Source organism: Mastomys coucha, unplaced genomic scaffold, assembly GCF_008632895.1.
Source record: "Mastomys coucha isolate ucsf_1 unplaced genomic scaffold, UCSF_Mcou_1 pScaffold7, whole genome shotgun sequence".
In the NCBI taxonomy this organism is placed as follows: domain Eukaryota; kingdom Metazoa; phylum Chordata; class Mammalia; order Rodentia; family Muridae; genus Mastomys; species Mastomys coucha.
Window position 1 is genome coordinate 50622679 of NW_022196913.1, and position 27407 is coordinate 50650085.

The following is a 27407-nucleotide window of genomic DNA, read 5'->3' on the forward strand; positions in this document are numbered from 1 at the left end:
ACCTATCCAATCCTACACAGAACTATAGCCTGCCCATTTCTCTATCTCGCTTCCCATCCCATCTCAGCCAAGTCACCATAACAGCCTCCCAAATGACCACCTGGCTTGATGCACTGTGTACCTCCCACTTCTTTCCATACAGCACCACACTATCTTTGAAAAACACAGGAGACACTCTTGCTTGCCCTGCTTCAGAACCCCCATCACTCCTCCAAGTCAAATGGTGGCTTCCCTATGTCTACATCCCAGAAGCTATGAATGTGCTCAGATATTGAAAAGAGAGTCTCTGCAAAGTTGACTAATGGTTGCATGATAAGCTCATCCTAGCTATGTATCCATGTGCACCCTATATTAGTTACTTATTTGGCACCATGACAGAGGCAACTCAGGGAAGCGATGGCGAATTGTGGCTCATGGTCTAAGAGAACAGGGTCCATCATGGAGAAGAAAGGTGGGAAGAGCTTAAGACAGCTATTCTCACTGCATCTGCAGCCAAGAAGCAGGGAGAGAGGGGGAAGGGGAGAGGGAAGGAGGGAAGAAGGGAGAGAGAGGAAAAGGGGGCAAAGGAGAGGGAGGAAGAGAAGGAGAGGGAGGGAGAGAGGGAGGGGGAGGGAGAGAGAGAGAGAGGTGCTCGGCGGGCTTTCTTGTTTTTTCCTTTTTATTCAGTCCAGAACTCATGGGGTTAGGCTGCCCACAGTCAGGGTGGGTCTTTCCTCTTCACTTAAACCTCTGTATAAACACACACACACACACACACACACACACACACACACACACACACACATACACGTCTCCATGGGGATTCTAAGTACAGCCAAGTTGACAATGACAATGAGCATCACAGGTCCCTACCCAGAGAGCCCAGTGTCCTTATAAGAAGCTGAAAGGACAAGGTCCAGATACACAGGGCAACACCATGAAGACAAAGGCAGAGCCTAGAGTGACATGTGCCAAAAACCATCTCAAGAAGCAGAAGGACACAAGGGTCCCTGCTACCTAGCTTTTGGGGAGACTGTGGCCCTCCCCTGCTGACACTTGGATTTCAGATCTCTCAGAGAAAACAAACATGTGTTGTTTTAAGCCTTCTAGCTCCCTGCTAGCCTCTCCCTTGACTCAGAGGTCATTTTTCTAGTGTCTAGGAGTTATCTTGGCTTCTCTCTCTACCCCTGCAATACTTCTTTTTCCTGATTTCCAAATAAATACTTAAAAATCTAGCTTTTCTACTCCCGTTATTTGGATGGAACAAAGGTACGCAGAGGACAAGCCCAAATTCTTCACCTGTTGGCATGTGACCTTAGGTAAATAATTGGACCCCTACAGCTATATGAGAAGAAGAAGAAATTTGCTTTACTGACAGCTTCTGGGAAAACAAGCTGAGATAAGGCATTGATGAAATAGTTCTCAGGATCTTCCATAGGCCAGACATTCTGCTTGCAGTGTCAGAGCAAGAGCCAGATACCATGGCCTTCTCTAGTTGTTCTGTAACTGCCCAGCACTCTCTGCTGATGTCCAGGAAGCTGACCAGATTGGGGGTGGGGGAGAATAGCCACCTCCTCATTTCTAAGTCAGCCCTGCTCCACAAACTTCTTCATTCATGGAAAGAAGATGGGCTAACTCAAGATGGCGGTTCCTCTCCAAGCCATCTTACCACATGTTTCCCTAAAGGTTCCTCATTGTCTTGTTCTGAGAAATCTCAAAATAAAAGCCAGTAGCTGCTACCAAGTGTAGCATTCCACCACTCCAAAGTAAATAAGCACCCCCAAATTATTTCATTGTTTCTTTCAAAACAATATGCTTTCATGGAACATCAGGTATGTCTGTAACATCAACCTAACTGATTTAGTTCATAACAAGGTCATGTCATGTCATTTTTAATTGAATAAAAAGGTGACTGACTGATGGCTTCCTTCCTGTAATTAGGTCTGCATCGGCATCCCAAGGAGTAGTTAATCTCAGGCACCTCTGCATCTTGGATCTCTGTGAGTGGTTCTTACAGACTGTTTGAGAGATGGAAAATCCTTTGAAAGATTTCATTGAACTGACTACCTTCTCCCTAGACAATCATCTGAACAACAGAGGTAGTCAGGAAATCCAGCTGCCAAAGATCTTGGAACCTTGTGTGGACAGGAATCCCCAGGGCAGGTGGCTAGCCAGACTATCTGAAAGAGTGAGCTCTGAGTTCAGTAAAAGACCCTGTCTCTGTAACATGTAAAATGGAGAGAGCAAGGAAAGCAGCTTACGTGAACTTCAGGCCTCCTTGTACACACACACACACACACACACATACACACACACGCACACTTTATTTGTTGGTATGCAATACTTCAAATCCTCCACGCTACATTGTTACCAACATTTATGCAAATTCTTAGAAATAAGGGTTAATTCTACTAAGGAATGCAAGTCATTGTCCTACTTTTCAAAGTCTTTCTACTACAGCCCCTGAGTTCCTGCAAGGCATATATATATATATATGTATGTATATGTTATACACATTTATATATATATATACACATATATATATTAGTGGGAGTAGGAGTTATATTCAGAGGCAATGACATGCAGTATTATCATCTTGGCTCCTGATTTAAGAATCCAGGTACTCCTTCTCCAGACATTTACACGCTATAAAAAAATGATTGTTATCATCTTTTTTTTCGAACAGCCTTCCTTTTGTAGTTAAAATGAGTTCAATTTCACACCATCAGCTTGCATCTAACTTACTACTATAAATCAAGCCTAAGAAGTGAGCCACAATTATTATTTAATCCTAAAGAAAAGAATGAAGAGACCAAAAGCAAACACCATCTTTCATAGATAAAACAGAATTGTGTTATTTGTGACCCCTGCAGCTGAGTCTTTTACTTAGATGCCGAGCAAACTGCACTACGTAGGCTAAATTTCCTTAAGCTTTTCTGGACAAATTCCCTGCATTCAACAGAATAAGTTCCAATGTTTAGTCACAAAAGAATCTCTCCAAAGTATTAAGATAATTACACAATTTTAACTTCTAAGTATATATATATATATATATATATATATGCATATGTATATATATACTTTTTTAAAATTAATAACAGTGCACTACCTTCCTTAGAAGGAAATTTGAATTACAAAGAATCTCTGACTTTTCAAAATTCCTGAAGCCATTTTTAAAAAGCCCATGAGCCAAGTAGCTTCACTAAATATTTATCATAGGATAACGTTTCTACCATCTGAAAGCTTCTGGTAATGGTTCAAACTCAAGTTCCTGACCATTTAAAAAAAAAAAAAAAAACTCTTGTGTTTCTCCGCATCAAACCAAAGCATGTTGGTTCTAGTACAGCTCATGAAAGAGCCTCCCAGGACAGTTCAAAGGAACCTCAAGCACAGTGACGTCATATTCAAAAGTCTTCTCATGGTAAGAACATTTAAGTCCGTGAGTCACGAGGCTCAGTCTGAGGTTTTGCTCCATCAGCTCTTCCAGGCAGGTGAGCTAAGGGCTCTACTGTCTAAATGCAGTGAGGCAGTTTGTCTAAATATGGACAGACTTCATGAGAAGCTGAAATGGGGGTGGTGACTACACCCAATTCTTCAGCATAAATTGAAAGAAAAAAAATCAAGAAATCTCACCCCCTCCCGTGTGTGTGTGTGTGTGTGTGTGTGTGTGTGTGTGTGTAGGGGGGATGGTATGTGAGAGAGGGTATGTGTGTGAGTTTGTGTGTGTATATGTGTGGTATGTGTGTGTAAGACAGAGAGAGTGTGTGTGTGGTGTAGGGAGGGATGGTGTGCATGTGTGTGTGAGTGTATGTGAGTGAAAGAGAGTGTATGGTGTGTGTGTGGTGTGCATGGTGTGTGAGTGTATATATATGTATATGTGAGTGTATATGGGTGTGGTGTGTGTGTGTGAGAAAGAGTATGTGGTGTATGAGTGTGTGAATATGTGGGCAGTGTGTGAGTGTGTGTGGTATGTGTGAGAGTGTATATTAGAGTATGTGTGTGGTGTGCATGTGTGTGGCATGTGTGTTTGAGTGTGTTTAAGTGTGTATGAGTGTGTGTGACTGTGTGAGTGTATATGCATGTGTGTGTATGTGTGTGACTGTGTATGCATGTGAGTGTGTGTTTGTGTGTGTATATGCATGTGAATGTGTACATGAGTATGAGTATGTATGTGAGTGTGTGTGTGTGTGTTGTATGTGCGTGCTCATGCGCGCCTGCACGCCTGCATGCCTGCACATGCTCAGGTGCACAGAGAAACCAGAGGTCATTGTCTGTCCATGACATCGCTTGTACTCTTGCATTTTTTTTTTTTTTTTAAAGACAGAGTCTCTCACTGATTCTGAAGTTCTGATTCAGCTATACTGGCTAGCCTCAAACCCCAAAGAATCCTCCTGCCTCTGCTTCCTCAGAAGTGGAATTGCAGGCACACACTGCCCAGTTTTGTTTTGTTTTGTTTTGTTTTGTTTTGTTTTGTTTTAAACAAGAAGTTTAAGGAGGCAAACTCAGGCCCTCATGCTTGTGTGGCAGGCACTTTACTGACTGAGCCACTTTTCCATCCCTGTAAATGTCCTTAATCAGTAGAACCACTGAGACCAAAGGCTTACTTCCAAGACTGCACACTAGGAAGGAGTGGCACCTCTTGTGACAGTGGTCTCTCATCAAATCCGTTCCCCAGAGACAACTCACTCGTCTAGAACAAGCCACCCCTTGAACAGAGCAGAAAAACAGGGGGCTCTCTGTACACAATCTCTGGCTTACAGATTTCCACAGGACACCCATCCAGGTCCCAGCCATATGCAGACTTCAGAGACAACCATTCAGACACCAGCCTTCCATGGACTTCAGGGATTTGAAGGGACAGCAATCAGTCACAGAGCTGTGGGGATCCCACCAAGGCCTCTCCTAGTTGTTAGTCCCTGTGTCCCCAGGGAAACACAAAGATTTCCAGAAGTCCACACTAACATGAGATTCTCAAAGAAACAAGGCACCTTATTTTAATGTCATACTTGCTACCTAAACTGTGCTCCACTTGAGGATACAGGTGGATCAGACAGACAGTCAAGAAAGCAAAAGTCTATCAATGGAGTTTTATAATGAGATCCCTTGAAACATGGCAATGAGAAAAAACGTGATTCTCCCTTCTCTCCCCACCCCCTTCTCTGTCAATTAATTGGTTTATTTTGCTTGGATCTATGGGGCTCAGACTCCTCCACAGCCTTCCCAAGTCTGAAAGCTATTGACTCAGGCTTCCCCAACTGCTGTTTATTATTATTCTACTTACTACATGGCGTTTGCATCCCAGAGGAGTGTGATTGTTAATTTGTTACTGTGAGCTTCTTAAGGAGTCAAAACAGCCAGAGAAAAGCTTGAACTACACACAGCAATAAAGGCTAGAAAATGCCTCAACAGCATGGGAAATGACTCACCGCTAAAGAGATGGAGGCTCAGGAAACCACTTTCCCGTTCAAGTCGGGACAAATATGTACAGATGAAAGCAGCCCCAAAAAGAAGCTCAATCGAGTTTGCATCAGAAGCCAGATTTCGACAATCGCCTTGGTTGAAATAGTCTCAGAAACAGTTTTCAAGTTTTCCTCCCTTTCTTGGGTTGCTGAGATCAGTAATGACTTGCGCTTAGCTAGAACCTACCGCCTCATTCTCTCCTACAACAGCATTTATACCCAGGTATGAGAAGGCACCTTCCCCACAGGTTGACTATATCTGTTCCCACTCCTCCCTGCGGAGTTTAACAGAAATGGCGCTAGCAGAACATTTAAGTAAAAACGTAAGCATTTCCACAAGGAAGGACTCGGTGAATGCGGATATTTTCAATCTCCTCAGAGTCAAGAACAGGAGAACACAGCACATGGTGGGAATGGCCGGCAAAAGAAGCAAGCTCATATCTCCCCGCAGGTCCCATTCCACCGTCCCCTGGTTTCTGTTGCTGTGATAAAACACCGACCAGAGCAACGTGGAGGAAGGGACTGGCTTGGCTTACACTTCCATGTCAGGAGCTCAAGGAAGGAACCTGGAGGCAGAAGCTGACGCAGAGACTGTGGAGGAACGTTGCTTACTCGCTTGCTTCCTCTGGCTTGCTCAGCTCCACCTCTTACATGCCTTGACCCGCCCACCTAGGGATGGCCCTGCCCACAGGGTGCTGGGCCATCCTACACTGGTTAGCAATTAAGGAAATGCCTCACACATACACACGTGGATCAATCTCTGGAGGCAATTTCTCAACTGTGGTTCCTTCTTCCCAGGTGACTAGATTATGATGTTGCTAAAAACTAAGCAGCACAGTCTCCTTAAAATACAGACAAACAGACGTACAGACGTACAGACATACAGTTTCCTTCTGGTCACAATATGGAGTTCTGTATTAAGCTGAAGCCTGAAAAAGGTGCATCATGAACTCCTGTCTGTTAAAAAGTTAGGGGGGAAATCACAGTTGAATTCACAGATACTGAAAGCTCTTAATGACGAATATCTTAATGGCACCGAGGCAGAATCCAACATGTGCTCATGTGTGTTAACGCGTGGGGGTGTACTTGTATACTTGTGTGTGCACATAGGTGTGGAGCCCGTACGTCACCCTCAGGTGTCCTCCTCAACTGTCTTCCTCTTAATTTCTGAACCAAGGTCTCTCACTGAACCTGGCATTAGGCTGATTGGTCAAAGGCTTCCAGAAAGCTCCCTATTTCTTCTCCAGTGCTAAGGCACACACCTCCATGCCTGACCGTTAAGTGGGTACTGGACAATTCAAAGCCTGTTCCTTGCACTTAAATGGCAGGCACTGTACCCACTGCATTATTTCCCTCAGTCATCATTTTAAAAAACAAACCGTTAGGACCTGTTCAACTCAATTGTGTGTGGCACAGAATCACTTCTTAACAGAGTCCTACTTCCGATGGGTTTCCCCGGAGTTCAAGCCATGTGGAGTTTAATTAGACCCTTTCTCTTAGGTCCAGACTGATAAATATTATGAATACCTTTTCTTTCGAGAAAATAAGAATAGAATTAAAATCATAGTAATTTATTATTAAACTCCTCCTCAATTACAAAGTCGCCGTTCTAATGTACAAAGAAGCCATGGACATGGCTGAGTCTGCCCCCCTAGCCCTGGAAAAATAAGGAAATTATATTCAGTAAGTTCAGAATCCTTCATAGTTGTTTACAATTTCCATTTGTATTGTAAGAGTAATAAATGGAATACATAAATAATTCCAAGGTGTGATGTGTGCCGAAAGGATCAGCCAGCATTTCTTTAAGTCTACATTCCATAAAAAAATGATAATGTCAGCTCAGTAAATAGGGTTCAAAAATATAGATAAGAAATCAACTTCAAAATGTGAAGTTTTAAGAACCCATATTTTTTGGGTGTGTGTGTGAGAGAGAGAGAGACAGAGACAGAGACAGAGAGAGGGGGAGGGGAGTAGAAAGGGGAGGGGAAGAAAGAGAGAGGGGGGCATGGATTTCTCTGGAGCTGGACTTTCAGGCAGTTGTAAGAGGCTTCTTGTGGCCGCAGGGAACTGAACTAGTGTCCCTCTGCAAATACAGCAAGCTCTCTTAACCTCTGAGCCTTCTCTCCAGCCCTAATAAGAAAAATAGTATTAAGTACTTATTGAAATCTTTCAGTATGATCAATGAATAACAAAATGAATAAACTGAAAGAATTGTGCAATTATTTTACATACGCCTATATTAGAACATAGACTATCGAACATGAAGACACTCCAAAGTGCTTCTAAAAGCACATTTTGTGTGTGTGTGTGTACTTAACATTTATTTTTCTGTGCTAGTATTTATATTGCATCACAGCACATCATTTTCAGACAATGACTAATATAAATATTGATAAGAACAAGAATTCAGATTATGAAAGTGTTAAACAAGTTTTCTGTCTAGTCAAAGTAAAAAAGTGTGCCTGTGCTCAAACCATTCCCTCCATTTATCACATAAAAAGAATCAAAACTACACCTGAACCACTTGAGACCATCCATTGATAGATCCATCCATCATCCCATTCATTCATTCATTCATTCATTCATTCATGAAACTCATGTTTACATATCATCTAATATTATATAAGGAGGTTGAAGATCATTGTGGTGATCACTTGGCCTTGACCCTCATTTTTACTAAGAAGGCTTTGGGGCTTGCAGAGATCCACTGCCTGGAGTACTCCAGCTTTATTAAAGAGGAAAGAGAGATGGAGAAACCATTAATTTTGTTTTGCTACTTGCTCTTTTGGACATACTACTCAGTAACTAAGAGAGAGCAAAACCCTTGAGTCACGGGGTGTCTGCCTGGGAACCGAGCTATGTGAATGAGCAGATGGATCTCTGAATGTCCTGCTAAAGTGAGCTGTGCAGACAAGGGCTTGGGAACTGAGCGAAGGGAGGAGGCAGCCTCATCTGGGCTCTGTGTCCTAGAGAAGCGGAGGCTCCTGGTGGCACGAAAGGTAGGAAAGAATATGGACAGGCAAAGGGATGGATTGATGAGGCTGGAATGATGGTTCAGTGGTTAAAAGCACTGGCTACTTGCCCAGAGGACCTGGGTTCAATCCCCAGCATCACGTGGTGGCTCATAACTGTCTGTAACTCTGGTTCTCTAGGGTATCCAATGCCCTCTTCTGGTCTCTGTGAGCATTGTACATATAGAGTGTACATACATACATGTAAGCAGGACACTTATACTTGTAATTATACTTTTTAAAAAAATTTAAGGGAGGGCTCTGGGAGTTACATCAGCCTGTCCTGGTGATTGGAAAGAAACACAGTGCAGGCAAAGTCTGAGAAGGAGGGTCAAAAGCAAGCACTGCTTCTCTTTATAGCTCTCTGCTTGCCTCTCATCCCTCCAAGGGACCACAAACTGTATCTTCCTCTACAAGCTACCCAGGTACATCAGAAAGTCAGGAAATGTTAATAACCCCTATGAAGAATCCACAGCTCTTCTTACACGTGATATTTTATTGATCCCTGACACTGGTGATTACCTTTGCTCCTCAGATTGACAGCAAAGCACAGACATTAATAATGACTGGTCCTGATTGTGAGTGATAATTGTGCAATTATTTCACATACGCCTATATTAGAACATAGACTATCGAACATGAAGACACACATCACAGAGACACAAATGATATCATAATTTTGAAACATCCCAAGGACAAATGAACACACAGATACAGCCTTCCAAACAAGGATGAGCTCCAGCTTTGGAGTGGCATGGAGACCCTTTCCTACCAACCGGCTTTTCATTCACTTCAGTTCTTCTGAAAACTTAGTCCTAACAGCTAAGGATCCTGTTCTAAAACTATATCTGGGTCTGTGGCAATACACAGTCCCAACACATGGGAGGCTGAAGAAGGAGCATGGGAAAGCTTAAGGACAGCCTGGGCTATACAGTGTGACCATATCTCAATAATAATAGTAATAATAGTAATAATAATAATAGTAATAATAATAATAATAACCCTATCTCAACAACAACAATATCTCAACAACAACAATAATAATAAACACTTGTTATAAAAACAGTGCTTGGCATAGTGTTAATAATAACAACAACAATAATAACAACAAAACAGTTGTTATGGCAGTGGGTATGCTGGGGCATGTCTAATCCCAGCACTTGGGCAGCAGAAGCAGACATCAGGAGTTTCAGTGTCATCCTTAGATACACAGGGAGTTCAAAGTCATCCTGGGCTACATGAGACCCTGCCTGAAAAATGGCAATGACAATGTTGATAATAATAACATATTTATTTTAAATTGTCTATAACAAAATGTACCCATCAGTGGGACACCTGTGACTTTTCCGTAAATGTAATTGCTAACGATTCTTACACCTCCAGGCTTACTTCCAAAGCTGGTTAGAGCCAACACCCACAAAAGGTTCTTGGGTCTCATAGATTTCTCCCACCTCACAGTCCTGAGAAACCCTGGGACAGAGCCTTCTACAAAATGATAGCTACCCAGACAACTGAGGACCGAGTTTTAACACTCACCCCTTCTACAAAGTACCTGGTCACAAGAGTTAGTTGTCAGCTGCAGCAGGCTTAAAAATTGTGTCCTCTGTTTTGTTTGTTTGTTTGGTTTGGTTGGTTTTGTTTTTCGCTTGTATTTATTCAGTTAGTTTGTAATGGCCTTTGTTTTTTCCCCATTGAGTTATTTATTTATTCACCTTACAAGATCATGATCGCAGCCCCTCCCTCCACTTCCCCTTCTCTTCTTGTCTGAGAAGGGTGAGGCCTCCCCTGGATACCAATTCATCCTGTTCCCTCTGTCTTTTTCCTCCATACTCTCATTCCCCCAATGGACATATTCAGAGCAGTCAAAGAGACCTTCTAGCAGAGTCTTCCTGTGGGGTTAATGGTGAATGAATAAGACTAGACTGAGGGGGGCAAAGAGAAGTGGATGGAGGAGATTGCATTTTACACATAAACTTTCTCTGAAATGTTGGCACCTCTAAAGTCTGCTTTGTTGGGTATAAGCAGCTGGGACCCCGTACTGTGTAAAGCCAATATTCTTTTGCTCAAATTGGGAGGATGGCAGCTTAGCACCTACATCCTCTCCACCACCATGAGAACTCAAGGGGGCCATAACTGAAATGCCTTAAGCAGGGAGTGGAGGTTGGGCAGTGTTTTGCAATCAGAGGAGCACTTTGGGAGACTGCCAGCCTGAAGGGACCCGCCAGCACTTGGTCTATCAAGGTCTCAAAACCCACAGCTATGAGGCAGCACTTTAGGTGCTGCTAAATTAAAGGCCCTCCTCCTTTCAGCCATCTGAAACACTAGGCATATTTCATCTTCTGTATTCTGGCCTTTGCGGCTGAGCAATAGGGAAGCTGGGGAACTGGGGGGAGGGGCGGGGAGGGGGACACAACACACAAGAGTCTTTAAACACAAATCACATAAGGCATATATCCAGCATGCAGTGTGCCCAGCACACAGTAGGTTTTCCACAAATTTTGGTTACTTTTTTTCCCCTTCAAATTAACTGAAAAAGAGAACAAACAAACAAGCAACAACAACAACAACAACAACCAAAAACAAATAAAACACAGCATCCAGGTGACTTGGAAAGGTAGCAACAGATCAAAAGGAAACTTTCAAACAACTGACTGGAATTTCCTTTGCACGATAAAATTAAATGTTTGAATAATAGACGAAACTCAGTACTGTTTGATGGCAATTTTGTTTTATTTATGAATAAGTAAATAATAAATAAAATATGAGTCCAGGTGCCCAAGAAGACCAGTGGAAAGCATTGGAGACCTGGACTTTCAGGCAGTTTTGAGCTGCTTCACATGGGTGCAGGGAACCGAACAACTCTGGTCTTCAACAAGAACAGAAAGTGCTGACCAATCCCTCCAGCTCCTCCGGCTGCAGTTTACATGATAGCAACATAAAGGAAAATTCCTTTGTAGAGATGGGTGATCACACAGCTTTCTGAGGTTAGGAATAAGCCAATAAATACAAAATGTATATTAAATATAAATAAGAAATATTTTTTTATTCTATAAAGCTTAGTTAGGACTGGGCTATGGCTCAGTCAGTAGGGTACACTTACCCCGAGCAGTGCCCTGCACCAAGGACTGCACACATGCCTACAACTTTAATCTAGTAAGAACATTTTCCTGTTGCTGTGAACCTTAGTTCTCCCCCCAGAGGCAGTACACAGCCATACATATCTTCCCAGAGCTAACTCCACAAAACTTCACAAAGCTCCGAGAAGCTCAACATGACTCATTCAAGGTCCACTCCCAAGTCAGTGGAAAAGCCATAAATACAGCCTTCTCTCTGCTTGGGGTTTCTAGTATTGGGCCAACCTACTAAGGAGAGGTTTTGAGTTTTGCTAGTTGGTTTCAATGTTCCCTTGGGTACTTCAAAGCAGCTTGGGTTGACAAGCTAGACGTAAGAAGCTTTTAAATAAATTTCATTAACATTGCACAATTTCACATTCCCGGGCCTCTAACATGTGCCAATTAGCTTTTAACATATGCATTTAAAATTCCCTTGAAGACACTGGATAACTGATTCAAAACTGCCTTCTTATGCAAGGGGGCCCAGTAGCCTAAATTGGACCTGATTTCTCCTCTTGTTAAATGGAAACACAAGTCAGGACAAAAAGAAAACTCTCCATTTCAGAGCTGCCTCTCTTGCCCCAGACCCCATTCTTGAATGGGACCCACATACACAGTGCCGGGGGACATACACTGGAAGACACACTGGAGGTGGAGGGGTAGGGGGACCAACATAGGAATCATGGAGCTGTATTTAAAACAAGGGCACTAGGGTCTGGAGAGATGGCTCAGCAGTTAAGAGCAGTTAGGTCGGCTGCTCTTCTAGAGGACCCAAGTTTGATTCCCAGCACCCTCGTGGTAGCTAACAACCACCTGCACCTCCAGTCCCAAGCAATCTAATGCCCTCTTCTGGCCTCCCTAGGTACTGCATTATGTGGTGCACAAATACAGATGTAGTCAAAACACCCATATATTTAAAATAAATACTTAAAAAACAAAAACAAAAATGAGGGCACTGGAATCCCTACACACAACACAAGCATGTTCAGACAAAGCAGATAACAAGCACTATTTAATATATATATGGAGGTCATTCATCCTGCTTTGAAGAACTTGAAAACCCAACTCGAGCGACCAAGGGCTCAAAGACTCTGACAGCCATGGCGAAGACAGCCTCCAGGCATGGAAACCTAATCCGAGGGAGTTGTTTGGGCTTTGCTTTCTGCCTGCTGCCACTGCCCTCAAAGGTTACTTGATCAAACAAACGGTCATTTATTCCACTGGCATCTCCGTACTCTGACCAACTTCATTTACCATTTGGCTGTGAGGGAATCATGGCGGCTGTTTTGCTCTCTCTTCTGCTCATGCCTGCCCCCACCCCACCCACCCAAGCATTCTCTGTGGTCAAGGAGTGTTTCAGTATTAGTGTTCAATACAGCAAATGTCAAGTAAACACCCGACACATTTCCTGAGTTATTTAAAGCATCCCCAGCAATTATTTGCTCTAAAGTATCTAAACTGTACATTTTTTCTTCACTGGTGCCAGTCCCTACAGTAATAGCTGTCAGGAAGCAGTCCCTAGAATATTCACACACACACAGCTTGGAAATCAGTGGCACTCACATACTGCCTCTGCCAAGATTTTCCTACTTTCCATATTTTCATGGCATGCTTTTGAGACAATGGACAGGCAGCAACAAAGTGTCATCTGTAGGGTTTGGTTTTTTTATATATATATATTTAAAGTTTAATAGACACATTGTCTCAACACAATTTTTTTTCTCCAGGCAAGAAGAGGAAAGAGACACATTGAAATCTCACCATACTACAACTTATTACAGACCATAACCATGACTACTAAACACATGGATGTGAGAAAGCTCAAAACTATATAGTTGACGCAGAGCATAGTAGCAAACTCCTTTAACCCCAGCACTCAGGAGCAGAGGTAGGCAAGAAATCTCTGTGAGCTCAAGGCCACTCTGGTCTACATGGCAAACCCAAGCAAACTACCCAGGGAAACATTGTCAAAGCCTGTCTTTAAAAACAAAATGATATATTTGGTTCATAAATGTGTCCTCCGGCAGCAGCTGATAAAAGGCATGCTCTATATTTATGCATAGAAATGCAGACAGCACCAGAAAATCACAAGCCAATCCAAGCATACATTTGTAAATGTGTACATAAAATGTCTTGTACACATACATATTTATATGCAGAAGACCTTATAAGCACTTGAATGTTCTGCTAGGATATCCTTCGTCATTCTCTCAAATCCATGACATATTTGAGGGCCAGGGAGATGGCTCAGCAAGCAAAGGCACTTCTCACAAGCCCAAGTGCTTGAGTTCGATTACTTGGACTCATGTGGTATAAGGATAAGACTGACTCCTGAAAGTATCCCCTGGCTTCCAAACTTGGATTGTGGCACCTACATAGACCTAGTCTCTCTCCCTCTCTCTCTCTTTCTCCCTCTCCCAGTCACCCCCACCCCCCCACAATATTAAAAATAAAATCTATTACATCTTTTATAATTATATGTAAACAATATAAGAGCAATGCAGTTCTAAATTCTAAATGCCAAGCTATTAAGTCTGTGTTGTTTAAAAACAAACAAACAAATAGTTTAGACTATTACTCAAATACTGTCGACAGCAAATGGAAGAACTCTGTTATTCTTGCCATGGTCAGAATTTACTTCAGTTTACATATGTGTGCACATGCACACCACACACACACACACACACACACACACACACACACACACACACTGCTATTTGCTGAATGACTGCACTGAAACATTAAGAGACAACAAAGCTGTGTTATCTTAACGTGTCCCATTCAAGGGTTTTCAATTGTACTGCGCAGCGCCCTAACACTGCTTATGAAAAATACATCGCTATTTTAAGTCACCCTATTAAAAAGCACATCTATAGAGATAATGTTGGCGAATTATAACCTGACAAGCCTGTGAGAGTGCTGTCAGCACAGTCGACTTAAATAACACATCTCACTCGGCCCCTTTTGTCTCAGCCCCCTTGGCTGCACACCTTACATGGAAGAGGACCCAGCCTTTCAGACAAGCGTAAGAATCTGTCACCTGGACCAGCGATGGTCATTATACTTGGCCTGAGTAAGACACTGGGGTATTCTCCTTGACTTTCTAAAGCAGAGCTAACACTGCTCTTTTTGTGTTAGATAATTGTGCTGGAGAGGGGCAAGGCACAGAGAGTCTGGAAGAATGCAGACAAGACAGAAGGGAGAAAATTACCAGTAATGATGTGCTTTTGTTAATATATATATATGTATGTATATATATATATGTATATATATAGTTATGTTATATGTTATATATGTTATGTTATATATTATGTGTTATGTGTTACATGTTTATTGCAATACATTACAGAAAAAGAATATATTTCTACAATGGCTACTTTCCCACCCCACTCACTCCACCCCCAGCGCTGGAAATGCATCCCCAGGCCCTGTGCATGTTAAACAGTCTACCACTGAGCTACAACCCCAGCCTGTTATATGCTTTCAGATGAAAGGGATCAAGATCAGAGAGTGCCATACGGGAGCATGAACTTCGTGGTAACAGAAAAATCTGGCTAGAGAGTCAGAACAAGTGCTTACTGGGTGCCGTGACTCATATAAAGGCCTTTCTGTATGTGCAATATTTAGTTTAAAAAAAATTGCAAGTGCTTCCCTGTCAGTGATGCTAAGAGACGAAGTGTCATTCATGACCAGCCTGGGGCCTGAGGTGGGGATGGTGTGAGCTGAACCTTCTTCCTGTTCCTTCTACTAACCCAGTGCCCTTCTCTGAAAGTGGTGCTAATGAGGAGTGTGTAGGTTTACCATGAGGATTAAGTGATTAGTAGGGTGACTAACTCCTCCTAAATCCCCTGGCATGCTGGCTGCCTGGAATTATTAGAAACAAAAATAAATAAATAAAATAAAAACAAAACATTAAAAAAAAAAAACTCCAAACCACCACCACCAAAAAAATAAACAGGCTCTCTGCACCGGGGCCTGGCTTGAGCATATGTATGCCTACACTTCTCCCTGTGCTTTCAATTACAAATCCATAAAGTAAATATGTATTAACAATGTTTTCTTAAGTGAAAGTATCAACAATCAAGTTCTGCTCTTTCAAGTGTAATTCTAAATACATATCTTAAGAATAAGTCGCATGACCAGAAGAGACAAGCTCAAGGTCCATAACAAACGGGTGAAGAAAGCAAGTCAGTGCCCAGATGCACTTGGTCAGGGGGTCTCCTTAACATTTATATCAGAGGTCTTGTCTAAAAGAACAGAATTACATCATAGGATGGGATATAAACCTAACATAACATATGATGCGAACTACTAAATAAGACAGGGTGGGGGCACAGCTGCAGTCCCAGCACATAGGAGATTGAGGCAGGACTATTAAATCAAAATAAAACAAAGAAAACCATCTATTTTCATATCTATTCAGAGTTTACAAAAATACACTGACGTCTAATGTCTCACACCTGGACGAAGAGTGTTAAATTGAAATTTTCACTCATTTCTTTGTGGTGGTTTGAAAGAGAAGCGCCCTTACAGAGCTTAGTTCCTTATCAGTGCTGCTGCCTTCTAGAGAGCACGTGGACCGTTTAGTAGGCGGAGCCTCGCTGAGACAGTGCTTCACTGGGGGGGAAGGCTTTGAGGGTTCATAGGCTCCGCCCACTTCCTGCTTCCTCTCTGCTTCTTGTGTGTGGATGGAAAAGCGATTTTCCAGCGTCCAGACCCTCCACTGAGGATCCTGTCTTTTGGGAACTGTAAGGCACATTTAACTTTTCTTCCTTAAGTTGATTTGGTCCTAGGGTTTGTTTTTTGTTTGTTTGTTTTGTTTTGATTGATTTTTGTTTTGTTTTGCTTTTATCACAACTATGAAAACATGACTAATACACTCTTGTTAAAAGCTGTCCCTTAAGTAACACAGGAAAAGAAATTAAAGGTTGATTTGTTTGAAACTACTCCACATTTAGCATTCTCACCCAGCCTAGGACTCAGTCATCAGTTACAAGGAATTATATGATAAAGTTGAATGTCAATAAAGTTCAAAAAGAGATGCTTAAAAACTCTTCTGTGTTGAAATATCATGAATGAAAAACCACCTAAATATCACAGTTAGCATGGACACTTAGACTCGAGGTTTCCCTGCTCTGTCCATCAAGCAAAGGAACACAAAAGCTGTGACCAAAGCAGCTTAAGGAAGAAAAGTTTAATTTAGCTCACAGTTCCACAAGGAAGTGTAAATAAACTGACCCAAACTCATAATACCAATAATATGAGAAAAATCTATATCTTTTTTTGTCAGATCCAGAGATGCAAGCATAAGGCTTTTTTTTTTTTACTAATCCCTAATCTTTAGGTTTGAGACTTAGGCCAGTGCTAGACTGCTTGCCTGGTATCACTGAGCCCCAGCACCATCAAATAAATAAACACATAAATCTTAATCTACCTACCCTTTGCTTGGTGAGCATTAATTATTAGCTTAGTGCAACAACTGTTCTGGGAAAAAGAAATCAACCTTAAAACAAGACTCCTCCAGGGATACAAAGAAATCACTCCAACAATAACAAAAATACCAGAAAGCAGTAATATTTATATCATACATTAATTTAAAGCTTATAGCCAACTAAATATTTTAAAGTAATTCTCTAACTACAGAACTGGCCCAAACTGGATATATTTAATGCAATGCCAAATACAAATAAACCCAAAGAAAAGTCCAAGTTAAAGGATTAAGTTTTCTGAACCAACTACTTCCATGTCTGCACTGAGGTCATGCTGCATTTGAGTCTGACATATGTCCCAGACATAAATCCCATTCCCAGAGACCAGAAACTCCTAATCTACCACTGTCTAAATTGAAAGAGCTCACCAGTATCTCGTGTCAGTCACTACAGCCCCAAAAAGACATTAGCGAAGGTAACTTGTGAGTGGAAAATCCAAAGACATAAAGATTTCAAAGTCCCTAAAACTTTCAGTGAAAGAGAAAAGCATGGGCAAAAACATTGCCCCTCCATAGAAAGTGCTGGAGAGCTGGGCAGTGGTGGTGCATGCCTTTAATCCCAGCACTTGGGAGGCAGAGGCAGGCAGATTTCTGAGTTCAAGGCCAGTCTGAGTGAGTTCCAGGACAGCCAGGGATATACAGAGAAACCCTGTCTTAAAAAACAAAACAAAAAAAGAAAGAAAGAAAGAAAATGCTGGAGAGATGGCTCATCAAGTGAAATGCTGGCCTGGCCAGTATGAGCACAGGAACTTGGTCCTCAGAACCCCACGTTAAAAAAGAAAAGAAAAGAAAAAAAGGTGGGTATTGTGGTGAATGCTTGTAACCTTGCTGCTGGAGACAAGCTCACCAGCCAGCCAGTCTACTCTTCTTGGAGAGTTTTGGGTCAGTGAGAGACCCTGTCTCAAAACCAAGAAAAGTAGAGAAGAAAGGAGAAAAAGCTAGGTGTGTCTTTCTCATGCCAACCCCAGCACTCAGCAGGCAGGAGGAGACTTGCCAACAGTTTGAGGCCAACCTGGACTACATGCTGAGATTGTCCCAAAATGCTTGATTTGTTTTCCTTCATACATGCATGCATACACGCACGCACACATACTCCATTAGCTGACAGTCAAACAGCATACGGGGAAAGGAATTAGACACAGACACCCCTCCACTACAAAGAGCCAATGTGATGTTATTTAAATATCATAAACTATTTCTCTAACCACACACAGCTGTGCTATTACCAACTGCCCAGTTCAGAAACTTCACTCTATTTTTAATTACTTGGTTCAGAGGACCAGTTTGTGATTAACTTCTGTGTTGGATGGCTGAGCAGGTCAAGTTCCTGACCCACAACGAAGAACACACAGAGAAGCTTAATCATTTTTTAAGTAGCAAGCATCATATTGTAAACCATGTGTAGAGACAACTGATTTCTTAAAGAGCTGCTCACAGTTGCAGTTTGAAGGGAACTCTAAGCGTGCTTGAGGAAGGGACAGCAAAATAACCTAGTTAATGACAAGTAGATCTTCCTCCGTGGAAATAACGGAACAAAGGAGAGATGGGTAGTGTTGTAAGAACCGATGTGCAGCTTTCGCTTGGACCAGGAGCACCGAACAGGGTGCCTGTAGCTCACACCTACAAAATGGACTCAGATACGATGAGAAGATGAACCAGAAATGCAGACCCTTGCACTCTGAGCTGGAGGAAATTCTGGAGCAGAATTATAAAGAAACAACAGTCTGGCGCTAATATAGAAAAGATGGCCAGGGTAGAAAGAATGAGCAAATCAAAACTCTCTAGTGCCATGGGAATTAATTTAAAAAAATGTTTTTTACACTTTTTATGTGTGTGGACATGGGATGAGGTCACATGCCACCATGTACCTGTGAATGTCAGAGGATGACTTGTGGAGTGAGTTCTGTCTTTTCCATTTTTCCATGGATTCTGGGAATGTAACTGGACACCCGGCCTGAGTAGAAGCAGCATGAGCCACTAAGCCATCTTGCCAGCTCTAGATAGGAATTTTTGTGCTGTTCTCTGTTATGAGATAGGGTACCAAGATGTAGCCCAGGCTGAGCTTGCTTCCTGCCTCAGCCTCCCTGGGGCTGGAATTATAAGCATGAGCCACCAAACTTGGCAAATGTGTCTTTTTGTTTTTTTTTAAATTTCTGTAGACTGAGGTGTGGTAGTTCACATCTGGAAGCGATGGCTGGAGGATTGTGCATTCTAGGCTAGCCTGGATTACCTGAGGCCCAGTCTCAAAACAATATCAAAGTAGTGGAGGAAGAAGAAGAAGAAGTCCTCAACCTCCATGAGAAGCCTGAGTGTCAAGAACCACAGGCCATGGGGTGCTGAGAGCTTTCAGGAGATGGTGGTGGATAATAAAAGCAGTTATACTTGCATTGAGTCCCAGGCCAATGCCAGAGGAGCTGGGTTTTCAAAAACCCAACACAGAACAATCCACCATCTGCTACTAGGGTGCAGAGTGGAGGTCTGCTCAGAAGTTGTGCTTCAGAATGCCCTTACTTCTAAAGTGCAGCCCGTCGGCCACAAGCACTGGCTCTGAGCCTCTGTGGGATCTGTCAACATGGAAAAGTCACATTTGTGGGTAATTATGAAATTTCCACTATTGGAAACAATTCCGGATACCATTACCAGAGAAAAAAGTAATCCGCTGCAGAAAAGCCAAAATAAAGATAACTTCTATGATTGCACACATAAACGAATATATATTCATATTCGTCCCCTATTATGCAAATAGGTGAAGTACAAATAAGAATTTGAGCTGGCAAGAGATTAGAATTTTGTTTTAAAAAAAGATTTCTACACTTCAGAAGAAAAAGCACATCTACAACTGAATTATAACTGCAAATGGTTTCATATCACCAACTCGTATCATTACCGTGGGCTCCGGCTGACTGAGGCTTAGAAATATTTGTATTTCACTTTAGAAATGTTTCTATTTGCTGTCACAGAAGCCACTGTGATTCGATTTGACCCATGTCTTTGTTCATAAAACAATCTTCTCAGATATGTAAACAGGGATTTGATTTTCTTTAAGTCAAAGAAAGCCAAAAATATGGTTGTCGGAACAAGTGCCTCTTTCTGTGCGATCCTCTAGTTAAATGAAAGCCATTCAAGTTCTATGAACTGCTGTCTCCATTCTCAACACACAGCAGATTTATATTTCAGAAGGTTTTGACCGAGAACAAAATGTAACTGAAATATCTCCGCCATTCCTTTTTCCTACAGAACATTCCATGGGCTGAACTCCCAGCAAGGGCATGGGGTAGTGAGCTTCTGTCTGCACTTCTCCCATCTAGCCTGTCGCTGCTGCAGTTTTCCAGTTTTGACCTTCCCTGCCAAGACAAAAGTAGACACCTTTTGGATATGTTGCAACTTGTCATTAAGAGAAATGAAACCCTATTGCTTTTATTCTGAGCCACCTTTAAGCATCCATGGCTTTAAAAATAAATAAGCCCCGTTGTTTAATTCAGCAATAGGACATTTTTAAAATACATATATGCTTATGTAAACAGCAGAAATCCAGAGAGAGAATTCTTCCAACAGTCCACACATGTCTATGCAAAACCAATCACTGGTGTTTTTGAAGGCTCAACTTGTGGTGAGAGACAGGCCAGAACCAGCACGAACAAGTCTGTGCAAGACGAATTTAGCCTCGGTTCCAGGTTATGCTGCTGGGCAAATGCCAACATAGAAAGCATAGCATGTGTGTCTAGCAAAGGAATGGGTAGTGTTGGCAGAAATGGTCCCCAAGAACTCAAGAGAGACTTAAATCCTTAAGGAGGCAGAGGGAAACAATGTGACATTCGGCTGTGTCTGGCCATCAGTGACTAAGCGTAGTTCAAAATGAGTGGGAGGCCAAACCCAGACAGTGGAATGGTTAACACACTGGCTGACAGGGATGATGTCCAAGAGGAGGTCTCTGAAGCTGAACGTCATCCATTAGGGTGGCCCAGAATAAAAATGGTGACCCATTATGTCTTCTGGAGAGTTTGTTAAAGACACCAAGTCCTAAGGACTCCCAACAAACATCTTGGGGGGTTGGGGGGGCAACAAGTGATGTCCACCAGAATTTTCTGTTCTGGAACCTGTTAGAAACATTTTTAGCTACTCTGTGACCAAGAGAAGCTCCCTGCCAAGACAGATCTCCTAGACTTCTGTAGGGGACAGAAAACTGCAAAGAGACAGTGGGGGAGCAAACAGAAGTGATTCAAATTCTGGGCCTGCTGCACCTACCAGCACAGTAGCATGTTACCAGGTGACTTTTAAGAAGACAGGAATAATTGCATTATGAGTATGACACACGCTCCAGAGTTATTGAGATGGATAGTGACAGCGATTAACCACAAGATGTTGCCAATACACAATCAACACAGAAGCAGTTCCAGTTTCTAAAGAGTTTCTGTCCACTCAGGGTCCCTCCTGCTCAGCAAGGAGCAGACAGACCCATGGGCAGCTGGACACACTTCTGCTAACCTCTCCTGTAATGGCCATGAGGAACACAATAGAGAACCACAGACAGGAAGCTGACCTGACTCCAGCTTCCAAACTTCAGGACTCCAAATACAAGGTTGACTTCCTGGTGTTTCTAACCTTGCTGACATTAAGGGAGAGACAGCTCAGCCATAAAACTACAGTGGGTGTAAAAGGAGACACTTTCTCCCACCCCCTCAAACCTTCAAGTGGTTATGTTGTTGTTGTTGTTGATGTTGATGATGATGATGATAGTGGTGGTGGTGGTCTTTTGGATAATGACTATATTCTCCACTCAAGGAATCATCCTGACTGTCCACTAAAGCAATTTACCCACCATGTTTGGTTGAATTCTTGTGACATATTGTAATCAAGTTAGGCAGACCCATAATACACTGGCCACCATAGTGTGCATAGCTGTGCTTTTTAAGGCCAGAGCTACTAAATCAGAATGTCTGAGCAAGGTACCATCAAGAGGTAAGTATAGCTCTGACTCATTCTACACAAGAAGCAGGAGGCATAGAACTTCTGTGCCACTGAACTCTGTCAAGACCCTGGACATTTAAATTTGGAAACTTTAAATGATGATGATGATGATGATGATGATGATGATGATGATGATGATGATGATGATGATGATGATGATGAAATAATTTCAAGACTTTATGGCAAAGAGTTACCATTCAGCGCACTAGTCAGAAGAAACTTAGAGACCAGTCAAGCTACATGATGTTATCTGATCAAAGTTACAGTAAATAGTCGTTTATTTCTTTTTTCCAAAGACGAACAGTGGTCCTCCCAGGCTGACCTAGGACATGAACTATATTATTCCTAGGGTTTGGTCTGGAGCAGATGAGAGAAGTTGTGGTCTGGGGCGGCCCATGTTTCAAGCTCACATTCAGAAACATCTCTTTTGTCGTCTTAATGTTGTTCCTAGCTCACATGTGCCTATGCTAATCTGTAGGGCAAGTGATATAGATGCACAGTGCACCAGGAGGGGGAAAAGTGGCTTTCTTCTTTTGTATGTTTATTCAGATCGTTAAAATAGCACTGTTCATCTGGGTGGTTCTGAGATGGACAAAGAACGCCACCGGCACCCTTCTGAAGATTACAGGATGAGACAGAGGGCTGCAGAGGCTTAGGTAGAGCAGAGCAGCCAAACTAAAACACCACAGTGGGGCTAAGATGCCGTTACCATGTTTATTTCTGATTCCACACAGAACAAAGTTTCGGGAAAGGAAGTGCACTTCAGCTAACCCATGGGACAATCCCATGCATGTATATAATGCATTTGAGATAGTTTCTTCTTGTAGCACCTCCCCTCCCTCTCCTACCCCAGCTGACCCCCTTTCTTCTCAACAACCTCCCTCTACTTTCATGTCTTCTATTTCATAACCCACCCAGTGGAGGTTACTTAACTGGAGCAGGGGAAAGTTAATAGTGTCTACACCACTGTAGAATTCGACTTCCATCCCCCAGCAATCAATAACTGCCACCTTGGGGATGGGTGGAGCCTCATAAATACACCCCCTTCCCCAGTTCTTGAAGGGCCAAACATTTTTCTAAGTAGTTTTTTGGTTAAGTTTTCTGTTTCCAAGACAGGGTCTTACTATGTACCTAGGGCTGGCCTCAAACTCACAATTCCCCCCCCCCCATCACATTTCAGAGTCCTAGAACTATGAGCTTGCAACACTGTGTCTGGCGATGTCTAAGTTAATAACGTGATCCTCTTTGCTTCTGTCTACACAGCAGTTACATGCTTGTCTTATGAAGCTCAGAACACAGGAAGAACAAAACCGAGCTGAATTCCTCAAACTTCTGTCTCACTCTGGAGCTTAGGCTGGCCTGGAACTCCAGCAATCCTCCTGTCTCAGCCTCCCACATGCTAGGATGATAGGCATGAATCACTGCCCGGCTTCTAAAAAGACTTCAGTCAGGCACTAAAGATACAATGAGAACAGAAAGGATTCCTTTCCAGGTCCTTAGGTGAAAGACATTCACACCACACACACACACACACACACACACACACAGAGAGAGAGAGAGAGAGAGAGAGAGAGAGAGAGAGAGAGAGAGAGAGAGAGAAAGAGAGAGAGAGAAGATTGTATATGCCAGTATGCTTCTCTATGCCTGGGTTCAGCAACCCAGGAAGTTTCAGAAGTAGATTGGATCTGAGGCCTGAGAAATAGGAAGAGAATTCAGAACAACATTCACCCAGATTTCCTTCTGTCCCCATTGAAATCTCCCAGAGTAGAACAAGGTAGGCCAGCTTATGGTTCCCTGTGAGCTTACGTACTAGGTTTTTGGTTCCTGGTATCAGGATCCCATTTCCATCTGACATGCAGTCTAATGTATAGCATCTCACCCCAAACCCCAGAAATGGACACCATCTTCCTGCCAGAGGGGTCTTTATCTATCACAACAGGGCATCTCCTAGACGAAGTCATACAACACAGAGGAGGTGCCTGAGCCGCGCAGTGGAAGAGGCCCAGATGCCACCTTCAGATCACTCTTCTGTCTCCTCAGTCTCCTTCCTGATGAGACTTGTTACCCATACAAAGGACTGTTTCTTTTTTCCCCAGCTCTGGCACTGGGCTCACAATTCCAGACTGTGCTTCATTCAAACCTGAGCAACCTGACCCGGAACTCTAGACGTTCTCACCTTCCAGATCAGTGTGAGCTCCAGTGTTCTTCTGAGTTGGCCAGTGGGATCCTCAGAGCTTGTAAGGAAGACTGACCAAGACTAGGGAATTCGTGTCAAGACACCTGAACCTCACATCGCTCACTCCTGCAATAGGATAGCTGTGCCTACATGGATCATCTTGAAGCCATGCAACAGGAATTTCTTTTCAATGCAAAGACAGTTTTAGATATTCAAAAGTTTCCTTTTCTGGCTTGATTATGTAGTTGAGTCAAAACTGAGCAAGTACAGCATTCCATTGTAAGGAGCTTTCATTCCAGAATATCCCTCCTTTGCGCCCTCCTTTACCTACCCTTTCTCTTCAGCATAGTCTTCTGGAAGCTTCTTATTCATTTGTCACCCACTGTCATGATACCCAATGCTACTGTCACAGATGGCATCATTTCCACCATGGCCCCATCAAAGCTACAGTGGATCCTAATCACAGGTCTGCTACCTTGGTCCATGTAAAGAGAAGGGCTCACATCCAATCTGTTACATAAAGACTCGAGTCATAGGGGAAGGACCTATATGTACTTCAGCCATACATAAGCCAAATGCCAAGCATGGGGCACCAGGAAAGACCTTCTTGTCTCTGAACTGGGGAAAAGTTTTTAAAATGCTATAAAAGGGTTGGGTGTGATGACTCACACTTGTCATCTGAGTGTCTGCGAGACTGAAGCGGGAGGATTGCTACATGTTCAAAACCAGCCTCATCTACAAAGTGAGTTCAAGGCCACACAGAGCGCATAGTTCATACAAATAAGAGCTACAGAAGGAGAAGAAGGAGAGCATGAGAGTTCAAGTAGTCTCCAGCCAGCCCAGCCCAATGGCTCCCTCAGGAAGGGACAGGAAGCTGAAATACTAAGAACGAGAGAAAATTAGCCAAGCAGGAGGAAAGAGGCACTGGTCCTAAAGAAGGGGGTACACTCAGTTTGTACACAAACCAATACTCAAAGGGAAGCACTTAATGACTGAGACAGGCCTACAGGACTGACCCACAGGAGTGGTAAGGGGGCATCCCCAGCCAGGGAGCCAGATCAGAGATGCTGAACTTCATCCTGCAGCTGAGAGAAGCTAGAGTAGGGCATGGGGAGGGTGTTCGCTAGGCAAAGATGTAAGCAGATTTCTAATAGTCACAAGTGTTTTCTAGGACTGCAGAGAGCACAATGGGATGGACTATAATAACAGTACGTGCCACGCAGTCAGACATCTTGGCACACATATGCCTGGAATCCTAGCATTAGAGAAGTTGAAAGAGGAAGGTCACTGGCAGCAAAAGGTTAGCAGCCAGGAAAACAAAACAAAACAAAACAAAAAACCAAAAAACCCAACCACTTAAGTAAGTGGCGAGAAAACTATAGTTTGTAGGTTTGTAGGATATGCATTACTTCCATTTCATTTGACCCTCTGCATCCACAGATATATTCAAGACCTACCCGAGCTCCAGGACTTGTCTCAAACAACAGAAAGGAAAATGTCCAATGTCTGTATAGAAAGTCCGTCCAGTAGACGTGTTACATGTAGAGCCATCCCAGTCTGGCTGAGCCATAAGCCCAAATTCAATTGTGAAACTTTGCCCTTGACCTTGGTACTGAGGAAACCACTGCCAACCCTTTTACCCAGAAAGCCATCTACAAGGGGTACTACACCCAGCAGGGAGGAAGAGAAACTTCATGTCTCCAGTTCCAATATGGATGAAAGTCAACCCCAGGAGTCTCTTCTACAGCTTGGCAGGAGCTGGACCCAACCACAAAGGTCAAGTCTCCAATCAACCAACATCGTGGATAATTGTTAGACATTTGACATTCCCGACTTGTCCCTTGAGGCCCAAGTGAGGGAGGAGACCGGACATACTTCCACCCACATTCCCAAGACAGGAAATATACAGGTCAACCACAGAGAGCAGGGAGACCCAGTGTGGAGCAGAAGAAATGTGGCAGCCGGGATAGTGGCCTGGGGGGAGGAGGAGGCAAGACGGAAGAGCAGGTGTGAGGAGAAGTGAGGGGGCGGGAACATTAGGAACACACAACATTGGGCCTTTAATAACAAACCATTCCCAAGAGAAACAGTAATGAGAGAGAAAGATGGGGAAGGAGTGAGAGGGGGAGGGAAGAGAGGGAGGCAGAGGGAGAGAGTATCGTCCCCGTCCTAGTAGAGCCAGATCGCTGACTGGCCTGTACAGAGCCCCAGGTGCCACTTCTGTCTTCTCTTCCTTCCAAGTGGGTCCACAACAGAAATTAAAGAAGTGAACAATCTATTGTATTTAAAACCTTGAAATTCCATGTAACAAAAAAGTATGTTTGGGGCTGGAAGGATGGCTCAGTGGTTTAAGGCAATAGAGGGTCCTAAGTTCAGTCCCCTGCACCCAGATCAGTGACAGAAACCACCTGTGTGTAACTGCAGGGGCTGCCAAATTCTCTTCAGGGAGGTGCGTGAACTCATGCACACACACTCATACACAGACACACATGCATCTACATAATCATTTTTTTAAAAACAAAAATGAAAAAGCATGGCCCTGGAAATAAAAATTGGGGTGTATGATAGATAAAGTAGATAGGACTTTTCAAAACACAGTGCTGTCTAGAACATAGGAAGGACTCATCTTCACAGATTAGCACACCCAGGGCCTCTCTGCTAACTGTGTGGAGGACAATTAGTAAACACGGAGATGTGCTATCTGGAGTGGGATGAAAGCAATGCAAATCTGAAAACCCAGGGGGCCGGTTAAGCTCACCAAAGAAATAAGATAGATGTATCTCACCCTGAATCAGGTTGAAGCAAGAGCCCTTTCTCCATCATTAGCAGCAATGTAAATCAGAGGAGGCCTTTTTGGAAGCCATTCAGAACAAAGCCCCTTCTCACTCAGCAGTCAGCCTCCCGATCTGATCCGTGAAAACTACCTCTGCCAGCAAAGACAGCTGTCCTAGCTTCATTCTAAGAAAGAACAGAAACGGGCCAAGCATCTCCATGACATGCGATTTCACATGGAAGTATTTGATAGACTGTAGCAGGAGATGGCCATGTTAGAGTCTAGGCAGCAAATGAGACTGTTTACCATAAGTGGGAAAAAAGCAAATTAAAGGGATAAGATGAAGGGGAAGATGAGGATGAGGAGGAAGAGGAGAAGGAGGAAGAGGAGAAGGAGAAAGAGGAAAAGGAGAAAGAACAAGAGGAGCAGGAAGGGGGAAG

At 43.1% G+C, this 27407-nt stretch overlaps 1 protein-coding gene across 12 annotated transcripts in view; it reads right to left on the minus strand.

The window, feature by feature from the left end:
* The window catches only part of Atxn1 (ataxin 1), a 423758-nt gene that overhangs the window by 377888 nt on the left and 18463 nt on the right, over positions 1–27407 (minus strand). Inside the window, exon 3 of one of the 12 annotated variants that reach the window (XM_031359323.1) lies at positions 18919–20394. The exons of 10 other annotated variants lie outside the window; for them this stretch is intronic. The gene's annotated coding sequence lies outside the window, so the exon portion shown is untranslated. Of the gene's footprint in view, positions 1–5974; positions 6000–18918; positions 20395–27407 lie in introns of those variants that run through there. One more of the 12 variants, XM_031359329.1, reaches the window with a different exon arrangement.